The sequence below is a fragment of the Calidris pugnax genome, unplaced genomic scaffold (genome assembly GCF_001431845.1).
Source record: "Calidris pugnax isolate Ruff unplaced genomic scaffold, ASM143184v1 scaffold103, whole genome shotgun sequence".
In the NCBI taxonomy this organism is placed as follows: domain Eukaryota; kingdom Metazoa; phylum Chordata; class Aves; order Charadriiformes; family Scolopacidae; genus Calidris; species Calidris pugnax.
The window spans coordinates 19376452-19399951 of NW_015090990.1; the positions used below are offsets into that span (position 1 = coordinate 19376452).

The following is a 23500-nucleotide window of genomic DNA, read 5'->3' on the forward strand; positions in this document are numbered from 1 at the left end:
CAAACGATTGGAAGGTGAAAGATGTTAAGAAAATGTAGTAACAGCTCATAAAATTGCCATGAGAGATGCTTTAAACCGGGCTTGCTTTACAACGGGTCACTCAGAAATGAAGTGTAATTATTCAGGATAAAATCCGGCTTCTAAATGCAAATGAGCACACCAGCCCATCGCCCCTGACGGGGAAGAGGGGCAGCGGCAGGTTTTACGGCGCGGAGCTTTCAGCAGAACGGGGACGAGCCAAGAGGTGAGGAAGAGCCGTTAAATGTGACCTGAATTAGCGGCTATAGATAGCGCTTCCTGCATGTTTTACATTTTCAAATAAAAAGGATCTTCTTGTTTAATGGTTAATAAAAATGATTAGTGCTCCCAGGGCACGGATCCTGACAGATGCAGGCTGTGCTGGAGAGACCAGCTACAAGGCACAAGAGAAGATGAAACCGATTTATTTATTTTTTTTTTTCCCTTTCCTGTGGAGTACATCTCTACCAGCATTTGCAAGTTAATTTGTAATATAATTATATGTTGCTTCTGTCACAGAAGCGCAGCACGTGTGACGGGCCAGCGGCCTGCCACTGCCACCAGCCTGCAACAGCCCAGCAAACACTTCTGCGGCACAGAAAAGCCAACAGCTGAGTATACATATACATACACACACCTATATGTGTATACACACACACACACACACTTATATGTACATATGTACACCCATATGTAATATATACACACATATATATACACACCCCTACATATAAGATATACGCACACATATAAAAATGTAATATATATATATATATATGTATGGGTGTATGTGACAGATACTGCACAGAAGAGCAGGCTGATGGCCTCGGAGCATTCACTGCTTTAAAGCCATCCAGGCTCACTGGCCAGAAAAGCTCTGCCCTGCCTGGCTCCTCGGTGCAGCACCCAGCACTGCACCTCTCCTAACACAATAAAACCTGCCATGCCCACTTCCCGGCAGCTCCACAACCTCACTCTGAAAGCTGGGCTGACGTTCCTTTTTGGATTATTTTTTATTTCCATGGCCTGCCATGTAGAGGAGTATGGTCAGTAATAGTTTTCTAAGAAATAAAGTCCATGAAGGTAATTGTTAGAAACAAGCAGCAATAGCAAATGCTTGCTGAGTGGTTGCCATAGTGCAGGAGCACAATTTGAGATTTAATATCATTACTAATGATATTTACTTGGCCTGCAGGAGGGATTGAGACTTGTGCTCCCTAAATGTCATTTGACTGCTAATATGTCAGCGAGCGCCCAGACCAGCCCCGGGAAGGGACCTGGAGTGACCGGGGGGAAGGCGATGCTGCTGCCAGTGGTGTCCCCCTTCCCAGGCTGTGCCTACCTGCCACCCCAAGAAACCCACATTTGGCAGGGGTATGAGCCCCCCACACGTGTCACTGCAGTGCTGGGGCTCAGTTCCCCCCTGGCATCCACAGGGCATCGCTGCCCCAGCCTCTTAGAACCTGCTCTTTTTGAGCCGAGTTACACAGACCGCAAGTTCAGGCTCCTTCTCCTGTTGGGCTTCTCCATGGGAGGGGGAGACATATTGCGTTGCTGTAAAGTGAGCCATTTAGTTTATTAAACGCTGTTAAGGGTGCCCCGAGGTCTCTGCACATGTGGGACCATCAAGGCGGAATCGTTATTATTATGGTTCTTATTAGTCATAGTCATTTTCCCAGCAATACGTCCAGATGTCTTCCCATCTATCTCTTAAATTTTGCAATGCCAATGCTAAACTGTTACGAAGACAGAATAGTACAAGTCCAGCTTCATGCGGTACAGGAGCAAAAATAAATATATATTTTTTTAAATTAAAAGACAAAGGAAAGAAAAAGGGTCATAGTTGGCTAAAAATGAATTGTGCTATGCGTAAAAGAGACATCAGATTAGAGAAGCTAACATTTTAGTTTAAGTGTTCCATCATTATTAATTCATTTGGTGCTCTTTTTGATAATACCAATCATTTGGAATTCATTTGGTGTTTATGTGGATGTCATCTCGACTCCTGCAGAAATTCCAAAGTAATTCAGCATTAATGTGCTATTAAAAATTGTTACCAGCCACTACCTTCATTACTTCACCAACACAGACTAATCTTTCTTGCCTCATTCTCTAAATTCAAATTTCAGCGTTTATTTTGCTTTTATCTTTATTAGGGTTTTAAAATGTAACGCTTCTATTTAAAAATTCTCCTTATGCTACATGAGTGTTGTCTTTTTTTGACGGCATCAAAACTATGCAAATAAAGGAGGGGGTTAATGGTGATTTTTCACTTTGTTACTGGCATTTGACTGAAAAACAACCAAAGAGGTTTCAGCTTATCATTGACAACAGCAAAGACACCGAGCTGGTGCTTATGTTTGCAGCAGATGACACTGAACCAAATCTGTATGAAATACCATCTGTATTGTGTGGGGTTTTTTTGGGGCACAGCAGCTGCCCCTGTCCCCCCCGAGCCAGGCAGGGAAGGGATACGGCTGCCCCGGCCCTCCCAGGGGCACAGGGTACCCAGGGGGGGACTGAAAGGGCCAACCTGCCACCCACCATCCCATGGGACCCACTGGAGCATCCTTCTGCTTTCAACTGGGGAAGGCAGGGCTGGTGGCTGCGGTAATGGATATGCCGAGCCCCAACTCTGGCAGTAGAGGAAAAAAAAAGCTGCACTTGCACATAACAATAAAAAAATAAGCCCTGGGAGATGAAATGCAAAAACCTTGTATTAAAAGAGCATTAATTAGGTTTTATAGTCAAGGACTTGAAGATTAGAAAATGCCAGATTGCTGGGAGTCTGAACATTATTTTTTTTTTAAAAAAGAAAGAAAATAGACTGCCTGGGTTTAGTTCCTAGCTGTGCCTGCCTTGTTGTGCAGCCCCCTAATTACATGATCACATACTATTTTTCCCCTGGACACCTGCTTCTTTTGGACCACAGGACAACTGCACACAGGGGCAGAGTGAAGTTTGTCCTTGGCAGCTCTCAGCCTGGCATCTGCAAGTGGAGTGCTGCACCATGCAACCAAATAACACTCTTAATGCTGCTTCTTAGCAAATACTCTTTGTTTGGAATTGCAGACCACCGTAGACACGTGTATATGAGGAACTTACGGTGTGTCCTAACCAGACCAAGTAATCCACCACACACAAAGGATAGATGAAGGCCCCCAAGTGACCAACCATCAGCAGGGTCAGGACGGTGCCCAGGCAGCAGGAATGGGACAAGGGAAACGGTGCAGGCTGGTCACAACAGGGCTGACACTGAACACCCCCAGCTGGTGGCGGGGAAGGAGCCAGCACCCACCTGGCTCCCAGCCACGGAGGAGGTAGATGCCACCAGCATCCCCTGGCAGTGACGGGTCCCGGCTGAGGCTGAGCATCCTCTGCCACTCACACCAACTGCGGAGCACAGCTTTACACAGAGAATAAATCCCATCGCAGAGGAATTTTCCACTTAATCAAAATCCTGGGAAGAATATGAATGCTCATAGGTTAAAGGAACCTGGCAGCTCTTACTTGTCTGTCATGTCTTTAAGGATTGCCATTAAGTCATAAACGTGACAAAGATTAAAGAGTTTATTAATGTTATTAGAGAGTTGAGATAAAATGCTATGCCTTGCAGGGTCTCTCTCCCTCTCTCACTATTTAATGAAAACATTTTCATCACTTTCTGAATCTATTATACCAAATATTCATTTCAGGAGTCCTACGATGATTTTATTTTAATTAGAAAAGATGTAGCAACCACCTGAAAGTAATACAGTTAAAATGCCTTGCCACAGTTCCCCTTCTCCCCGCTGCCGAGAGAGGGGCATTTCTCCAGCGGCGCCTCGGCAGCAGAGCGAGCCCAGGGTTACCAAAGTCACACAGGCAATTTTTGAGGCACAGTGGGACCATCACACAGGTCTCTCCTGGAGACCCCGAGAGCCAGCAGTGCTGGCCTGCAATGGCTCCATGCATCTCCAAAAGCCACCGCGTCAGCCAAGGTTAATGGGGGACGAGAGCCACTGCATCCACAGGTTGGACAGGGGTTACATCCCTGTAAGTAGCAAGCAAGGATTGGGAGCACCTTCTTGCAGGCGCAGGAGACAACGTGAAGCCCTCACTGGTGAAGAAAAACACGAGAAGGGGAAGAAGCTCAAAAAAATAAAAAAGGGAGGTTTGTGACAGCCTATAAAAGGAGCATTATCCTCTGCAAATCTACGGCAACTACTCACAAAACCAGAAGAAAATAACCAGCCAAAGCCCTTTCTTGGTGTGGCTGCTTTGACTTCACTGGGCAGTACACAGCTGAGTTTTAATCCATGTTTAGAGCAGGTCGAGTCTTTGATAAGGACTGAAAATCGGTCACTTTCAAGCAGCACCTGCACAGTTACATTTTTCTATGTGAGCCTTCTCCTCCAGCTCAAGACACTTTAACTGCATTTGCAAGGCAGGCAGCTCACAGACACTCTTGCTTTTAAACTTTCGAACTAACCCGATTTAATTTGTTAATTTATTCTGTAACCTGATTTACTGTTAATTTATTTTGGTGTGTAAGATATCCCAGCTTCAAGTTCCAATTAATTAAAGGGGAGGGCTTAATGTTTTTGCTACGCAGTATCTTCAGGCCACATTGTCTTCCACTTTAACATCATACTGAAGCATTTCCAAAGTTTGTTGGCATTAACTAATATAAATCCATACATCTGCAAATTAATTTAATGCACACAAAAGATTACTCTTTGCAGATGTACCTTTAAGAGGGGGATATTGGCTATAGCAATCATCACTTGTTGCTTAGCAACAGCCATAGCATCACTTAAGGCAGGTTTATCCTAAACAGCAATGTCAAACCCAGAGATGTGGCTATGCACCCCGTGTTGTCCATCCCTGCAAGTGCTGCTCAGCCCTGGGTTATTAGATCTAGACTTTGCTCATTTCCTCTCTTTTTTTTTTTTTTTGGAGGAGCGCCTGATTTTAGGGATCTTAAAAACAAAAAAAAACCAAAATCTCCAGCCATTAAACTAATTTTAAGCAGCAATCCAAAGCTTGGTGCCCTGATCTGACTCTGATGGCAATGCCAATGCACGTCAACGTGAGCACAAACTGTTCAGGTTGTAGCTACACTACTGCTGGCTCAGCATTTTGCACTGAAGACTTTTAAAAAATTTACATGTAGTTTTTTTTGCAATCAACTCAAGATTAGAAGGGGGAAATTAGATTATATTAAGACCATCCTGAGGGCATCCTGAGGCTGTTCTAGTCTTCCTGAGGCCTGGGGAAGGCCCTACAGCCAGAAGCTGTCAGCTCTCATCTCTGCTCTTGCAACTAGCTCTTGCAACTAAGACAAATGACCTCTGTGAAGGTGCATACATCCTGGCACCCACCCATCCGTCCGTCTGTCTGTCCATCCGCATCGCTGCGCCTCCTCCAGTTCCTCCCCTTGGTGCCCTGCCTGCCAAGCAACTCCCTACCGTGAGGCTCCCACCTGCCCTTTGCCAACCGTGGGTGCCAGCCAGCTGCTCCCCTTAGCCAAAAAGATGGCAAGTAAATATTCTAACAGCATCCATTAGCCCTGCCTTTGGCAGCCTGTGGAGAGGGGCCCGCGAGCTTGGGCCTGAGTTTTAAAGCCATTATGCCGTGTCTGTAGGCGCAGCTAATTCACAAAAGATGAATGCAGGGTTTGCAATCAAGGAAAAATTAGCATCTCAGCCAGCAGAGGGGGTGAACATGTGAGCCAGCCAGCACTGCCAGAAACCTTGATTCCCTTTCTGGCAAAGCTGGCTGGCTTGGCAAACACAATGGTAACGAGATAAACTGAAATACCAGGCAACAGGGCTGCTCTTTGAAGCAATTATCCTCCAGGGCAACAAGGAACAAGAGGAAAAGGTTTTTAGAGAGATGGCGCGGATGCACAGGGAACACTATTTGCATTCCTGAAGTCAGCCCTCCGTTTGTGGGGCTCAGGTGTGCTGGGGTGAAGCAGGCAGGGAGAGGGCAGGAAAGCCCCAGCAGCTGGGACAACAAGAAGGTGACACAGCAGGAAGAGGAGCCGTGCAAGGAGCAGCACCGTGGGGCATCACCGCCCCGGCAGTGCTGGTGGTACACCTTCAGTGCTCCTGAGAAATGCCTCTCTGGGCAGCCACTCCAAACACCTAACTTTCAGAAATACACACTGGTGTAAGGGGTAGAGCAGGGGACTGGGGACAAGGTGAAGGATTAAATAACACACGGTCAAATCTTGCAGTCAGGTACTGCAGGTGAGCACCGAGTGGGATTTCCTCTGATGGGCCCCGCAACGCCGTGCACACACAAGAAGAAAGAAAAGGCAAGGCAAGGCAAGGAAGCAGCAATACACGGCACAAGGCACCCCCTTGGGTCACTAACTGGACGCTCCACAGGCATTCTCCTGTTGGGACACTTAGGTCTGAACTTGAGGTCTTAAACAAAACTGTTTCCAAAGTAACAACAAAACAGCCGGCGTCACCAACCCTCCACACACAATGTGCCACGATGAGCAGGTTTCATTTAGAAGACACCTGGGGTTAAAGCTGGAGTGGCAGCAGGTCACCTCTCACTCCCCGAGCTGGGGGTGGGAGAGCATCTCCCCAGCCCCCGGAGGGGACGGGCTGAGCGGGATGCAGGACACAGCCCGCTGCTCCTGGCTTCCACCACGGGCAGCAGGGCTTGTGTGATGCTCTCCCAACGCTCAGGAGTTAAAATCTTTTACAGAAAAACAGGCTAAACAGGTGAAAGCTATATTATATATTTTTTTTTTTTTTTTAAAAAAAGGGAACACCTGTGAGCAGAGCAACACGGGTGGCAGAAGTCTAACTCTAGCCCTGCGCCAGGGGCAGGCAGAGTAGTTTATACACCTTTTACTTTGCAGCATTTCCTCCAATTTCAGAGGCTTGCATGAGCCACTGCTTGGTCACCCTGTCCCTGCCTGCAGCCCAGAGGAGGTGGAGAAACCAACTGCCCAATTCCTGCTGACCCTCAGAAGCTTCTCCTTTTCTCACCCACACCAGATTTTACCTTTTAAATTTTATTATTTTTTTTTTAACAGAAAAGGCCATGAAAAGCAAGAATGCACGTGAGGACTGGGAGGTGGTGAAAGGCAGAGCAGCAGGGACATGGGTGAAGGTGGCAGGACCAGGAGCGATGTGGTGGGAGGGGAGAGAGGGACACGGGACACGCAGCCCTGGCCGTGGGGTGCCGTAGCTTTCCCAGCCGCAGCCCCTTCCCTCTGCCCCTGCCACCACCAGGCCTTTGGCGAAGGAGCTGGAGGGGGAGTATCACAGCACGAAGCCCAGACACACTTCTCTGAGTCCCTAAAAAAAATTGAAGAAAGGTGGTACAGAAACCTCCTGGGGTGAGTCCATGGCACCCATGGCTCCCGCCCAGGCTGGATACGGCAAATAGTGATTTCGGAAAGAAAAGCTCTATTCTAGGCAAAAGCCCCATGTTTCCTTCTGCACAGCAGATAGTCCCCGTTAGTGCAGAGCCAACCGAGGCGAAAATATTTATTACAAAGGAGAATTATAAGAGAGGAGTGCCTGAATCCAGAACAAAATGTAAAATGGGGAAACAAATGTAAAAAGCTCTATAAAAGTTTTAATGGATCCTTTCAGATGTGGAGTGGCATTTTAATGTGACGTTTTAAACGATTTCTTTCTCTTTTTTTTTTTTTTTTTCTCTTTTTAGCTTTTAGGCAGACCATTAATCTGAGGGGGCTCTTTCTGCCTGCAGAGGAGTAAGGCTTCAAAGCAGGCACCTACCAGACGACTGCTGGTGGGCAGAGCGCAGATGGGGTTGAGAACCTCATGGACCCTGGGCTCCGCAGCGAGGGGAGCTCCAGCCCAGGAGGACAGTCTCCCACACACCAGGCACCCAGCCAGACCCAGCAGCACCCGAGCCCTCGGGAGCTTCGCTGCTGGTTTGAAAGGGAGCAGAGTCCTGGGAGGGTTTGGTGGGGAGGAACCAACGGTGGGCACAGAACGGAGCGCGTATTTACACCTCCTGCTGCTGGAGGACACACTGCGAGGCAGCCCTAGCTGGAAGCTTCTCCCGCACTTACTTTTCTGATGCCAAGGACCTACTTTCAGGATTTGACTCCAGCCTGCGCGTTTCCAACGCATTAAAAATCTCAAACTGTGTGCTTAAAAATCTTTGGCCTATTGCTGACCTTTCCAAATCCCGGCAACAGCCATTTCTTCTTGCTGATGCAGATGCAGGAAATTCTTAACTAAATCCTAACTGAAAGCCAGAAAAGCAGATAAGCAGGCTAATCCTCCAGCCCGTCAGACCCCGGGCTCCCTCGGACTGCAGGTTGAGTTCTTGTTCTGCAGACCAGCTCAGCAGTTTGCCCGTCCCTATCTCGCCCGTGTCGGGGTGTGCTTCCCTGGGGCTGGGGAGGAAAGTGACCCCACCTTCCAAGGAGGGCAGCATTCTGCTGATCTTCACTCAACTCCCTGACATTTGTGGTGCACGAAGCTCTGGGCTGCTGCTCCCCTCGCAAAAGACTTTGCAGAAAGTCTCTGGAAAATGCATTCAGAGAAATGTGTGTGGTTCAGGTGGTGGGGTTTGTGTGCGTTTGTCAGGTTTCGGTAACATAAAGCCATCTTCTCCTCAAAATCCTAATTCTCCCTGGCCATATGTGACACTACCCAGCCAGGAACAGCAATGTCTTCTAGAGAAATGTCTATGTTAGTTAATAAGAGCAAATAGTTTCAAAAGCAGTAGCACTGTATATGCAAAAAGTATCGATTTTGATGCCTTCAGAGACTCTGGTTAAAAAGAAATTAAAAAGAAAAAAAAATGGGAGCAATTTTATCTAGAATAGCATAGTCATCGTTTCGACTGAATTTGGTCTGCTTTCTCAAGAAAAGGTTTGGAACACCAGTACAGGGGGAAAATGAAATCCCAGTCACTCCTTCATTAACGGAACAGCAACAAACTCATTAAGAGCAGCAATTGCTGCCGAGGGTGCCCCGGTTGCACCAGCTGCTCCGCGCAGCAGAGCCCTGCCGGGAGCCCCAATTACGCTGATGGAGCTCGCCGGGCTGGCGGGGGGCCAGCCTGCCCCAGCAATTTAGCAGAGCTGGGCCCATGTGGGACTGTCACAATGACAGAGACCTCACCTCCCTTAACAACAACACCAGCGGTCATCCCAAAAGCTGCTGTGGAAGAAACACGGGCAGAAGAACGGCGAGGTCAGGGTGGCGAGCGTGCACAACGCCTACCTGCAGTGGTTCTTCATAACTCACTTACAGAGACACCCTGTCCCCTCCACCACCAAAGGCTGGAGGTCTCAAATCACCCCTTTTTTTCCTTTTTTCACATCCCCTATTCTCCTGGGCAATTCTCCCCAAATCTGCAGACAGCATTAAAAACAGAGGTAGCATGAAGAAAGGGAGAAAACAATGAAGCTGGTTGAAAAGAACCTCAACAAATTAACCACCTTGAAGCTTAATTTTGTCCCCACGTCTTTCAGGCTTGCATAGGATTGCTCTTGCTGTCTGCCCATCACCACTCATGGTCTCTACAAACACCAGCAATTGCTTGCTTTTCCCATGCTGCACTTGCCAGAGCCCAGCCCTAACCTGAACGACAGAAGCTCAAAAGACAGAAGGGCCACCTTTTAGGTTGGAGTTGTCTACAGCCTGTGCCCAAGACACTGACGAGTCTTGTTGCACTGGAGGTGGACACCTGAAGGTCAAAAACCAACTCCATGCCCAAGACTAAAGAAGTCATTTTAGAAGCAGGTGAGTGACTTCTAGGACGCGCTGCTCAGAGAGGTACATGGGGCTGGGGTCATGACTGCAGGACAGCCTGATGAGACGGCTCTGCTCTCCTCAAAGCCAGGAGAAAGGTGATCCTCAAGGATCACCTCAAGGGTACAACATATACAGCTCTGTTGTTTCAACGACATTATTTTCTAAATGCATTTGCTCTACCAAATGGTGCTTAAAAGCCTGGCTACAAATCAACCATTGTCATTTCTCCCCCAGGGAACCAAACTGCTTCATCCCGACTCACGTCACCTGCTGAGGCAGTCACAGCTGCTACACCAGAGGCTACATGGAGAACATAGGACCCCCCCCTAACCAGGGCGTACCAAAGGTCCAGCCAGCAGAGTGCCTGGCCTCTGACTTCGGTCAATAGGGGAGGGTAAGAATGTTGGGTCCCTCACTGGAGATCCCCTGATGAGCATGGACTGCTGCTGGCTTTTAGCAGTCACTCACAGGCCCTCTTCCAGCAATGCTACTGGGTCTACACTGGGGAAAGGCAGCTCGGGAACTTCAGGGAGGACAGATGCTGTGGTGAATGACCCACTGCTGCTTTGAGCAGTAACAGCAAGTGCAGGGACCTTGTGTGCCCCTGCTCTCTCTCCCATGTCCTCCCGATTTCTGCTCACCTGTAACCAGGCATTCACTAGAGTGGAAACTTCTCCCTTCTGCTCCTGCTGCTTCTGCCAACAGTTCTCTTGCTTATCTCTATCTAATTAGTTCAAATTTCAGACACAAGGGTTTGCCTAAAGTCCTTCCCAGTCCTCCCAGTTCTTCTCCTTGTACACCTTCACCCTGTCCTGCATCAAGGAAGGCTATAAAGTCGCTTGGCAGTATGTCTTCACAGATGTTGACGCATGCTTGTTCAGTATTAAAATGTCGCTATAATTAGTACTTGAATAAAGTAAGCAAAAAACAGAATACTAAGAAATACTAAGAGGTCTCAAAACCAGGAGTGCAGCAGCACAGCTGAAGTACTTCCAACCCTCTCCTATCAAAAATAGAAAGACAGTGAAGGAACCTCTTGACCATGTCCTTATCTCACCCTTGTGAGAACTCCAGGGACTAGAAGGCTGGTGGGGCTGTGTGTGCTTTACACACCAGATTGTGAGAATATTAAAGGTTGGTTCAGTGGATGCAGGACGTATCTGTGTATCGTGTGTTGCATAGGCACCCTACGTTACCTTACCAGAGTTTCACAAATATTCATCCACATCAGTGAAAACAGCATTGCCTCCCTGTGAGGTCCTAGAACCTGTAAAGCCCCCCCAGCTGCTAGTTATGATTCTCCTGCTGGCAGGACCTGCCCTTCCACATCTCTGTACTTTTGGCTGCTCAATGTACTTATTCAGTGAGTGTTTCTAGATGTGGTTTCTTTTTATTTTTTTTCTGGTGCATATTGACAAAACATGTTAATCATGGCATGGTGGAGTAGAGATACCAACAACACTACACAACACTATCCTTCACCAAACTAAGGAATACCATCCTGCGCTACGTCTCCAGTTCCATCAGAAGAGTCTCAAACATGGATTATCCCTGCCCCTTTTTGTAGTCATTCCCTGAAGGGAACAGCAGAAAGGCACCAGCCCACTGAGCAGCAGTCACAAAGAGCAAATACCCCCTGCCAGAAGATCTTTCCTGAGAGCAAGCTGCAATGATGTGCTGGCCATCAGTCAGGCTTTGGTGGCTTGTCCCAAACTGAGCACCACTTACTGGGTGCGCCACACCGCTCCCCAGTGCTCCCAGCACACAGATTATTAAACTACTGTAGAGCAAAGATCTGTAAAAGAAGACCACGTCACAGCCCCTGATTTTGCTGGACGTACCCATCAGAATTTGGGGACGCTGAATAACCTTTGATGACAACTAAGACTGACCTGGTCATCTGGTAAAGCCATGTTCAATTTGATTAACAGTTTTAATGAGAGAACAAACCCCTGAATCCAGAAATAAATATATACTTTGGAAAAGGTTTTAGCATTTTCTAAAACTTTCTTACCTTTAATTTTCCTAGAAGGGCACACACAATGGATTTAAGACATCCATCCTTACCTGGGTAGTCTCTCTTTGTAAGCGAAGGAGAGATTTCTTTAAAATGCTCTTAAAATTAGGCTCTGAAAAGCCTCTGCAGGTGACCATCATCCTCCACAAAAGCTAGCTCTTCTAGACGCTCCGCACCGTTGATGGGGAAACCTCTCCTCCCACTGCGTTTGGAAATTCCCATGTATTTTAATGCATCTGGAAAGGCCGCCGAAAGGTGTTGCTTGCCCTTTAAAAGCAAAAGCCTTTCAAACCTAAAAAATAATTACATGGATTTCACATGAAGTGACACTGGTAATATGCTTTTAAATAGAGACGTACAAAGCAACAGACAAAAATACCGACATTCGAAACCAACTAATCCCGAAAAGGCATTTTTACAGGAGACCCAGAGGAAAGAGGGAGACAGGGAAAGATAACCACGGTCAGAATAATATCAGAGAGAAGATACTGGAAGGTGAAGAATTAACCTTTTCCTAATTAACTGAGGGTTGTAAGGCAAAGGAAATCAGCCAGTCGAGAGCAATTTTAGTGAGACAGGGATTTCAGCACTTAAAACACTTTGGCTGTCCTTTAAAAGCAGGAGAGGAAGGGAAGCGGCTGGTGTCAGGAAAGGGGGGTGAGATGGAGCTGCAATACCACCCCGGCACGCCAGCCACGGCCACCACCGAGCCCGTCAGCTCCGGAAGGACCGAGCTCAGAAAGACAGCGGGGAAGATTTCATTACAGGATGTAAGCCCGCAAGATAACGATCAGTAAATGCATCCTAAACAGGGTTATTCAAAAGGCAATCAAATTTTCACAAGAGGAAAATTATTCGGGAAGTTGGACTTCAAAAGAACTTCTTTAACCTCCTACAACCTGACATTTCATATGCTCCTAGATTCAGCTCTCAATTCTTTAAATATTACCATATTTAGTAACTGGAGAAGATGTGGAAATATTTCCTGAAGGTATTTGGTGGAGAAAATCTGATTATTTTTCTTTTTAGTCTGAACCTTTACTCCTTAAATCACCCAACAACTCACTGCAAACCTCCTGCATCATCCCTGTGCCAAATACCTTGAGTGCAACTTGGCCAGACGCCGGTTTTTTCCTTTTTTTTTTTTTTTTTAAATAAACCACTTCATTTTTATTAACACCCACACACTTACATCTCGAGATGGAGAGCTCTCATGGATGCAGGATTCTCACAAATGCAGATATGGCAAATGATGTAGAGAGGATTCAGGTGGAGAACACCACTGCTGTCTGCCTGGTCCTCTTGAACCTCATTAAAGCCACAGAGGGTACAGACCTGCTGTCTGGCCCAATGACGTTGAATCTGGAAAAACATATAGCTTTAAAGCATGCTGCTTCTTTAGATTGTGCTACCTTGAATTACATGCTGCTGCACTACACAAAACTGTGGACCCATGCGATGATAAACAGGGGGAAAATGTTTATCAGCATTTAAAAAAAGAGAGAGAGAGAGGATGGAAAGAGCGCTATGTTTTAATGCAGAATTTAGCTTTTTTTCCCTTACACTTCCCATTCAGCTGGATGTTGTCCAAGAGCAGAAGATATTTTTCTGAGCCCCTTTAATGATATTTTTCATCACAAGTCAGTTAAGGAAGCCAGTATTTCCATTCATATTAGTTCTTGGAGTTACATGTAGCTAATTTACAACAGCCAGCTTTTTTGCTTTCTGTGCATGAGGGTTAAAAAGCTAAGTAGCATCGAGAATAGCACTATAGCACTACAGCATCTTGCTTGCCTTAACCCGCTGAGGTATCCTCAGATGCCTAGAGAAACATTCAGAAACAAACAAACAAATAAACCCGCCGTAACACTGCAAAGCAATACACTGCAAAATAGTTGCTATGATGCCTAGTGCTAAGAAACGTAATTCTTAGTGAGGCTCTGAGGTTGGGCAAACACGTTTAGCAGTCGGGAATCAGGCTTTTTTTGTTCTTTTAAATGTACTACTTTTTTAGGAGGTACTTTACTAAAGCACAGTGCCAAATTAATTTATTTTTTTTTCATTTGGCTCTGTAGGTTTTATAAAAGGGAGCTTATCTGGAGAGAAAAAAAAATCAAAAAACAAACCAAACTCTGATGCTCCACTTCTTCAGTCACAACTTCAGTATTGGATTTTTTGCTACCACTCCTGGCAAGCAGTGAAGAAGCTGGAAAGCAAGATTCTGTGAAGAAAGCAAGCTGGGGGAAAAAGCCCTCCCCAGGTGAAGATTAATTTTCTTAGCCTTTCTTTAGCAATCTGCAATACCGTCAGAAGATTCGGAGAGGAAAATACTTTGGGTTTGGTATTTTTGGAGGGATGATGTCCCTTTAACAATACATCTGCAATACCAAAAAACCCTATGCTGAGGAAAACTCTAAGCTAGAGGAGAAGCCGATGTGCTACTCCTGTGCCTTAAATCCCCGAGCTCTCCCTGTCCTCCCTTTCTAAGCAATGAAGAGCAGAAGAGATGAATCTCCATCCACAGGGGAACCCGTGGGACCTGGGGACCTGCCTACAGCTGGCATTGTGCAGATGCGCATAGGTACAGTTGCCACTGATTTATACTCCATTTATGAGAAATTCTTGTGAAATTATTCGAGCGGCACCATGTGGATATGCAATCGGGGCGAGAGCCAGTCGAAAAGCAATGGCATAGCAGCTGGTTGGTTTGGAGGACTAATTATGGGATGGAGGCTTACACATCTGGGTCAGCGCTTCACATCCATCTCAGTTGCATACTAGTGACAAGGTCATTACTCTTTGATAGTTCCTTGGTGACAGACACGAAATGGCTCTGCAGGTCCAGACCAGTTTGTAGTGCACTGGTCTCCTCCTCAGAGTACTCCACATGACAGGGACTAATTGATCTTTGCATTGGCAGCGTGAGCAGAGATCTCAGGGCTGATCTGCTTGGGAAAGGCATCCAGATTTGATGCATAGCAAGAGGCCAGCATGGAGGAAGGCTATCCCACAGCTTCCCTGCCACAACCCTTCTGCAGCCGCCCAGAGAACAGAAAGTTATTCCAAGATCTTGTTCAAACACATTCGACATGGCAAAAAGAAACGGGCTTTGGCAAAAGATCCAAAAGATCGTGAGTGGTGGTCTCACAGTAGGAGTAACCTTTACGTGGCTGCAACCCTAAATTGCAGATACCATCCCAGAGATCTCCAGAAAGCCTGGCAACTCAGCCTGGAGCCTGTGGAGAGAGTCGGGCCCTAGTAGTTAAAGATCCACAACCTAAAATAAAAATAAAATCTTTGCAGGGAAAGACATACTCCCGCTTCACGGCTGCAGCAGCCCCTCGGTGTGCCTGGAGCAGGCAACGGGAAGCTCTCTCAGATGACAGCCGCGGGAGGGACGCAGCACGGGGGTGAGTTACAGGCTGCTGCAGGGCACAAGCAAGCGGTCATCTGAAACACTGAACAGCACCACGGGTTCAGTTCTGCAGCCAGTGCATGTAAATAACTCCTGGTGAACTGTGCTCGGGTTAAAAAACACAAGTTCACCCCGCTCATGGCTGTGATCTGAATGTGGGTTCACTGCCTGTAACCTAGAGCACGACAGCACGCAAGAGAGTGGGTCTAAAATCCTCGGTGCTTATTCTGTAAACAAATTAATTTGCAGCCTGACATTTTAGCCGTGTCCTATGTAGATGACTTTCTGCTTATTCAATACTTCTGAATAAAAACACTTAAGGGCTGTGCAATAATAAATCAGGTGTTAACACTATTCACCACAGATGCTCGGTACCTGATTTAACCTTCTTTTTTTCTTCTAACATCAACAGGGGCTCTGAAAAATATGCAACTTTTTAAATAACTAAGATAATAAGTGTTTTCAATCCCTGAAAATAACTACTATCAAGAACAGACAGCAGCACACGTAGGGCATATATAAGACAGCAAAGGGAGAGTGCAGGAAAGAGAGAAAGAGAGAGAGAGCAAGAACAAGAGAGGAGAGAAGATACTGTCAGCTATTGAAACTGACAAGCTACTGAATACTCAAGATCCTTCCAGCCTAGATTTCTTTTTTTTTTCCATGTATAAGAACAATCAGTTTTCAAAATATTTCTCTGGAAATAGGAAATAACTCTGGAGGCCCGTGACCCACTCCCACTTTTTGGAGGCTCCCCGACCCTGGCTCTCCTGGGGGTCTTAGAGGCCGGCTACTCCCTGGAGCTCTGCCAGGTCACACCAGATGCAAACTGGCCCTTTCAAGTCCCAGGTTGTTTTTTAATCATTTGATTTCAACATTTCCTCATTTATCCAATCTGCACAACTTATCAAGTCGTTGGGTGTTGGTTTTTTTTTTTTTCTCTTCTTTTTATTCCACTACCTTAACACAGGCATGCTAGTGGTGACCTGAAGATAAAAAAGAGAGAAATCAAGAGTACTGCAGTGGGCAAATGCTGTCAGGGAGGCCAGCTGGCCTGTGACAGATCCCATTTCACCATTCTGCCCATCGTTATCCTGCTCAGCCCCACGAACCTCGCCTTGACCAGGTACTCAGGAAAGGGCCCTGGGATGCGCACCCGGAGCCTGCTGTTCTTTCCTCCTTTTCATGCCATCGTGTCCCATCAGAGCTGTTCATCAGAAACAGTAACTCAGGTTGACATCATTCCTACCAGAGACGGGAGCTATTGAATTATCTAAGGACAAACCTAAATACTAGCTTTTAAAGGATAACTGATCTACTAAAAGCAAGTATTGTTTTGGACATGCCATGTCATATTTATCATGCTTGGCTTTGCATTGCGCTGCTATCTCCTGCCATGTCATTTGAACAACATGAAGTCGCATGGCACAACATGACAGATGCCTCAGCAATGAGGGAAAGACACTTTCTAGATTCCAGGTCCATTATAAAAATAAAAGATTCAAGGGATATGAACAGCGGCATGTCTGCAGACCAAAAGCAACTTGAGTCTCCCCAGTTATCTGCAGAAAACAGATCTCCTCAATTCACCTGCTTTTCACATAATTAATGTTCTATTTGCTTCCATTAAATGTGATTTCATTATCATCTTCTTCAAAACAACCTGATTACAATGTAGGAAAGGCTCCTCTTTCAGCTTTTTACCAATATTGACAATCCTGAGGGATGTGCCAGAGAGAGAAAGACTGATTTACTGCTAGAAAATGTCCCCTTCATTAGGAAGAGGCATCACCTTGAGCAACCTCCATGTAGCAACATGAGAACACCCTACCAGTCTTCACAGGAGCAGACTAACCTCCTCCTTTCCAGGAAGGTTGCTCTCTTAAATGTTCCATGGGAAATTTCAAAAGACATTCAAATTTCAAGACATTCATTGAGAATGTATTGTAATAAAAAATATCCTAGAAAAAAAAATTGGGAAAAACCCCAGTATTTTCTTCAAAAAACCTGGCACCTTTGGAGAAAATTTAAAACGTCAGTGAGCGTCTTAATCACACTTCCAAAAGCCCATCTTCTAGATGGAAAAGCCTTTCACCAAAACCAACAAAATAGCTCTTCACTCAAGCTCCAGCTCCCTGGTCCCTGCGACCTTGCAGATCCTCACACCCACCACAAAAGCCTGGCCACAGGAGGAGATTTCAAAGATGAAGCTGATTCTCTGCTCCAAAAGCAGAGCTAGTTCCCTGTAGGTAATCATGGCCCATCCTGCAGATCCTGCCATTTTTCATGTCCCTTTAATATCACCTCTGTATCTTTTTTTATTCTGATATTAATGGACTTGCTTATCCTGCTCTGTGCCCCACATATTTGCTAGATGAATATAATAAATTGGCAAGTCCAGTCTGACTGGCCATATGCTGTTCAATTTGTATCTGCTGGTGTCCTGACCTCGCTTTTGTCCGAGCTGCTAGAAAGTCCAACTGAGCAGCTGAAATATTCTCCTTTATCCAAAGGTAAGGAAACTATTATTTCCCCTTTCACATAAACTTAATTTGCTTTTCAAAGAAAAAAGTAGTTTGTTATTGTGCTCCTCAAATATCTGAGGAAATACAGAGAAAATGCCTGGCACATATGGTATTTTTATGTGGCTTATTTTTTCCCTTGTCTTCAAGTCTGCACAGAATTATTACTATTTGGCACACGGCAAAAGGAAGTCTCCTGCGCATAACATGATTTAGTCTCGCCGATAAAGTGGAAGTGGATTTCTTCCTTGCATATTAAGTTCTGCTGGATACCATTTGCACAAGAGAGCAAAATTGCAGTTTCATGTTCTTTTATGATGATACATTTCCCATCAGCCAGCCTCATCTCTCTCTCTCTCCCCAAATATTAAAATTTCTCCCAGCAGTGACTCTCCAAATTTCCCATTCTCACATATTGGCTCTCTGAAGACTGTGACTCTTGTTTGCACAGAGTAGCCAGCTAGAAGCCAGCCCTGGGGGGGTTCCCTCCTTCAGGGAGTGACCCGGATGGCTGTTGGGACTAGCAGAGCCCCTGCAGGGAGGGTATGATGGGCCTGTTCCCAGCAGACTCCAGGGACAGGGCAATAGGAGCAGGTGGTCTCTGCCTGGAACTTCTTCCAGCCAGTGCCTCACCCACCGCCTCTCTCTGCTTCTCAAAGGTTCATGATGCCCGTGCACTGCGGAAGATGATGCTGCTGCATCCTCCTTCTACAGCTCCCTTCTCAGCAACTCTCGCAGCAGAAGTCCCAGAGCGCCCAAGCTGCCCAGATCCCCCACCCACATTTAGTGGGCTTCCACTTGCTCACCTCGTGCTAAATATTCTGCCTACCCGCCGCGGTGTGTGCAGCCTCCCAGGTTGTCTTCCTCACTCCAGGAGCTGTGAAGTGGTAAGCAACTTATCCCTGACCCAGTACTTGCTCCTATACACAAAACACTACATCACATCTGAGATACCGATACCTTCTCAAAATCTAAGTGCTAAAGGAGAGGCTGTCCACAATCCACTGCATTTACTGGCATCTATCAGGGTCGGGTTAGCTGTACTGGTCCAAACTGGTTGTTCAGTACCAAAGGCAATGCAGTAAAGCAACCACCATTTCTCTAACCTCTTACATTTCTTCTCTAATGCTTGTACAGCACAGCACAAACTGGGTGCTGCCAGTGAAACTAGCTCATAACAGACATACAGTTTTATTTAAAAAAAAAAAACATCAAAAGGCAACATTAAGGATTAATGGACTAATTTCTCTACTCTGTGACACAGGAAGAAGCAGCCTGTGGCCAAGGGGAAGAAATGCCTTCTGCTGGGACAAATTCCATCAGCATTTTTAGCCTCACTGCCTAATAACACAAGGTTCCCTCCATCACCATGCGCATTTAATGAATTGGCCAGTTCAATCAGCTCTGGCTGAAAGACAGAGGCTCCAATAGTATGACAAATGTCACTCCAACAGAAGGATCAGATCCATGGGAGGGAAATGTTACTGTGACCCAGGATCAGCCCTCAGAGAAACCCCCCAGCAAGAGGCAACCAAGTTTCATGTCTTCAGCCGCTCGCTGGCTGCAGACTCTGCCGGTCCCTGCACCAGTACGCACAGCATCCCTTCTCCCCATCCCATTTGAATTCTCTTTTCTCCCCTGGAAGGACATATCAGCCCCTTCGAGGCACCCACCCTGCTTTGCTGGGCTCTCCTCCCATGCTTTCCACAGCTCTTTTCATTAACCAGCTCTTCACCCACCTGCATCTGCACAGTTAGATGGCCTCACGCCACATCTTTAAAGTCAGTAGGAGCTTGGACATGAAATCCAATAAGCTGAGGATCACCTGTACGGTCCCTTCCATTCTTCCTTCCCCTATTAATTCCTTTCTCCGCTCTTTCCTGTCATATTGGTTTGCCTATTATTCCACGCCTAATAAATTATCAGTAATGCTCCAGCATCAAACATCATGTGACTAATGAGTGAGTTAACCTCCAATTTCTGTCCGTGTAATTCACACACATTGATTTTACATGAAAAGAACTCTTGACTTACATTGGATGACCCTGATAAATTTAATCTCTTTAATGCTTCTTCTTTCTAAATAAATGCAAAATGTTTTCCTCTAGAAAGTTTCTCAGCGGTAAAACCTGCATTGTAACTTGGCAATAAAAGTCCTCTGCTATCCTGCAGAATCAATCAATAAAACTAAAAAAACCCCAAACCCGCATAAAAACTCTCCGATTCCTCCAAGTGCTGGCAGCTCAGCCAGCCTGACAGCGTTGTTACAAATGCGACAGGTAATCAGAGCTGACAGCTCGTGTCAAAACCCACAGCTGGAATTTAGCAGCTGGTTGGAAGAGGTGCCAGTTTGGGTCCATCTTACTCCTGGTCTCATTACCCCTCCTTTCCGCATGGCATCACCTCAGGGCTGGTGACCCGAGAGCCAAGTCTGGGCAGGGAGCACCTTCTGAGCCATGGGGACCCCGAGGAATCCCCAGTGGTGGGTGCTGATGGGCCTTGCAGCTACATCAAGGCTGCTGTCCCTGGATTTGCTTTACCGGGGCAGACAACTAACCAGGAAACCATACTTTGGATTTTGTGCCAGCTATCACGGGGGATTGCAGCTTTTTCCTAGGGTGCACACAGATTTAAACACTCAACAACTGGCAGAACCTTTGCAGAAGGCTCATAACAAGAGTCAGGAGAGTGTTTATTTAGATTGCAAAGGCAGTGTGCCTATCTTCTCCAGCATGCAAATGTGCTACACAGAGTAGAATGTTGATGCAGACAGGCTTAGGGAGACAGGCCCCACAGCACAAACCAAAGACAGGCTAGAAAGCTAGTATGTCCAGCAGCCAGAACCACAGCCAGGGCAGGGCTTCACCATCAAAACTGAAGAAAAAAATAATACGGGGAAAAAAATGTGATTTTGCCACAGAAAAGATACCTAGGTGGGTATGGACAGAGTTGGGTTGCTACTTCCATGGAAGAAAAGGGACAGGAAGAAGGTTGTCCGGGGAGGTGATTGAGGCCCCATCCCTGGAGATATTCAAGGTGAGGCTCGATGAGGCCCTGGGCAACCTGGTCTAGTTGGGGGTGTCCCTGCTGACTGCGGGGAGGTTGGACTAGATGACCTTTGGAGGTCCCTTCCAGCCTGGACAATTCTATGATTCTAAGGACCAGAGCTGAGTCAGAGACAGAGAGGGCTGGGCTTGCTGGTCCTCTGGATTTGCAAAGGAGAAGGCTCCTGTGAGAGTAAAAGGAGACAGCAGCCTCTCTCCATCCCTCCCCTCTTGCCTCTGCTGCAAGCAGGGCTGCTATAAGCTGCAACCCGTTTGAAGTCCTGCCCTTCTCCCACCCCTGCGCCCAGATTTTGGTATTAACTCCTCTTATTTGGTTTTCTTGACGTCATCCACTGCTCTCTATAAAAAATGCCTCCTCCCTGCCCAAGCTCCAAGATCCCAGCCAAAAAAAAAAAAAAAAAGGGAGAGAGTATGGCAGGAAGCTGGGCAGGATCCTGTACCAAGAGGGGCAGACACCGGCAGCCCGTTGGAAACACGATGTCTTAGGAAGGGCGTAGCAGGTTAGTGCTGCCAGGGAGAGCCAGCAGAAACAGAAGGGATTTGTTTAGATTGCTGCCCTTAAGATACGTCCACTCCCTTCTGAGCCTGCATGTTTTACGGTCTCTGCATACTTTCCTTGTTGACAGCTCTGGCAGACTCAGTGATTTTTTTTCCAAAGTGAACTTACTCACCAAACGCATTTTTCAAGCTCCCACAACTTGAGGAATAGAAGTTGCAGCCTGAAAAAAACAGCAAGGACAAAAAAATCAGATACTAATGGTAACACTGCAGAACATTCAGGAGCTCAAACATGCAGTGACTGAAGTGGCTAACTCATTTGCATTATTCTTAAGTCATTAATTTTTATTCCTTTTCATAGTAAAATGATTAAAATCTTTTGTTTTCTGTGTATAAAAAAAATAGGACGACGACCATGGCCATTTGGACTCCAAATAGATGTTTTTAACAGGATGCAGGAAAATCACGGAGGAATTATACATAGCAGTATTAGAAAATATTATATTTCAGCTACCCAAGTGTTAGAATTCTATATACCCAAGTATTAGAAACATCTGCGTTGCAGCAAGAAGTCCTGTTACCAGGCAAATGTTAAGAACAGAAGATAAAAAGAAATTGACTGTGCTTGAGAACGTCAGCATGCGGATGAGCAACCCAAGTCCATGCAACTTTGTAATATTTTTTCTAGCGATAACAGCTTTGGATCAGACTTGGGAACAGTTAAGCACTATCCTAAATAAACAGCCTGGTATTTCTTCACATCAAGTACCTCCTTTTGGTGCTTTGCAAAGGCTTAAAAACACTGGCCCTCTGCCACACCACCCAGTTCATCGCTATTCCCCCAAAACAGCCATTCTAACCCCACGATTTTTTTTACCAAAGAAACACTGGAGAATCCAGTCAGGGCAACCAGAGTGCCCAGCTAACCTCACATCATGGGCAGTGAGTCAGATCTCCCGGCACTCCTTCCACCAAGCAAGCACCCCATGTGACAACAGACTGGTGGGGTGGGGGGGCAGCACTTTGAATAATAACAATAATGAGAATGGAATGGAATAGAATAGACTAGAATAATCATTATCTACATTATTATTAGAAAACATAATAATAATAAAAGTAATAATAATCAGGAGGATGATTTAAACTATTGCTAAAAAAATCCAGTCTGGTATCACAACGTGTGCTTGCTCCGTGTGCTGGGAGATTTGATTCACCCCGAATATAAGTACGTAAATTATTATGACAATCGTTACATGGAATCACAGAATCTTCTAGGTTGGAAGGGACCTTAAAGATCATCTTGTCCAACCGTCAACCTAACTGACAAAAATAGACACCCACACAACAAACAAGGAGCATCATCACTAAACCATACCTCCCAGCACTACATCAACCCCTCTTTTGAACACCTCCAGGGATGGCGCCTCAACCACCTCCCTGGGCAGCCCATTCCAATGGCTGATAACCCTTTCGGTGAAAAAATTTTTCCTAGTATCCAGCCTGAACCTCCCCTGGTGCAACTTGAGGCCATTTCCTCTCGTCCTGTCGCCTGTGACTTGAGAAAAGAGACCGACCCCCATCTCTCTACACCCTCCTTTCAGGTAGCTGTAGAGAGCAATAAGGTCTCCCCTCAGCCTCCTCTTCTCCAGGCTGAATAACCCCAGCTCCCTCAGCCTCTCCTCATAAGATTTATCCTCCAGACCCCTCACCATCTTTGTCGCCCTTCTCTGGACCCGCTCCAGCACCTCAATTATCAATATATTAATAATTTAAAAGAATAACTATACCAACTAACTATATTGTTATACGTAATTATTATATATTGCTACAGCATATATTAATATTAATAGAGTATTATAATTGTTATGTTTCATACAATAATAATTTTTACTTTTGACGTTTTATTACTCATCGAACTCCTTCCGACAAAACGACGGGCTTTAACCCCAACCTACACCCACAAACTCTCCCGGACCATCACCATCATCACCCTCTTCCCATTTCCCATCCCCTTTTCTCCAGCAGCCGCTCTTCTTCCTCCCATCCCCGGCCGCATTCCCAGGTATCTCCTGCCATCTACTGATGCCTGCGAGGAGCCGACTAAAAATCATCCTTGTTTTTTAAAAGAGGGAGGTGAGATGGGATGGGGGGAGGCACCGGGGGCCCGGCCACTGTCCCGGCCCGCCCCGGGCGGCCTTTGGCCGCCCGGGGCG

At 46.2% G+C, this 23500-nt stretch overlaps 1 long non-coding RNA gene across 1 annotated transcript in view; it reads right to left on the minus strand.

Annotated features, from left to right (window-relative positions):
* LOC106895200 overlaps positions 1 to 23500 on the minus strand; it is a 54112-nt gene that overhangs the window by 2150 nt on the left and 28462 nt on the right. The window contains exons 3-5 of the long non-coding RNA XR_001413382.1: positions 21461 to 21508; positions 12980 to 13149; positions 11838 to 12079 (exon numbers count right to left, since the gene is read on the minus strand). This is a non-coding gene — a long non-coding RNA (uncharacterized LOC106895200). The remainder of the gene's footprint in view (positions 1 to 11837; positions 12080 to 12979; positions 13150 to 21460; positions 21509 to 23500) is intronic.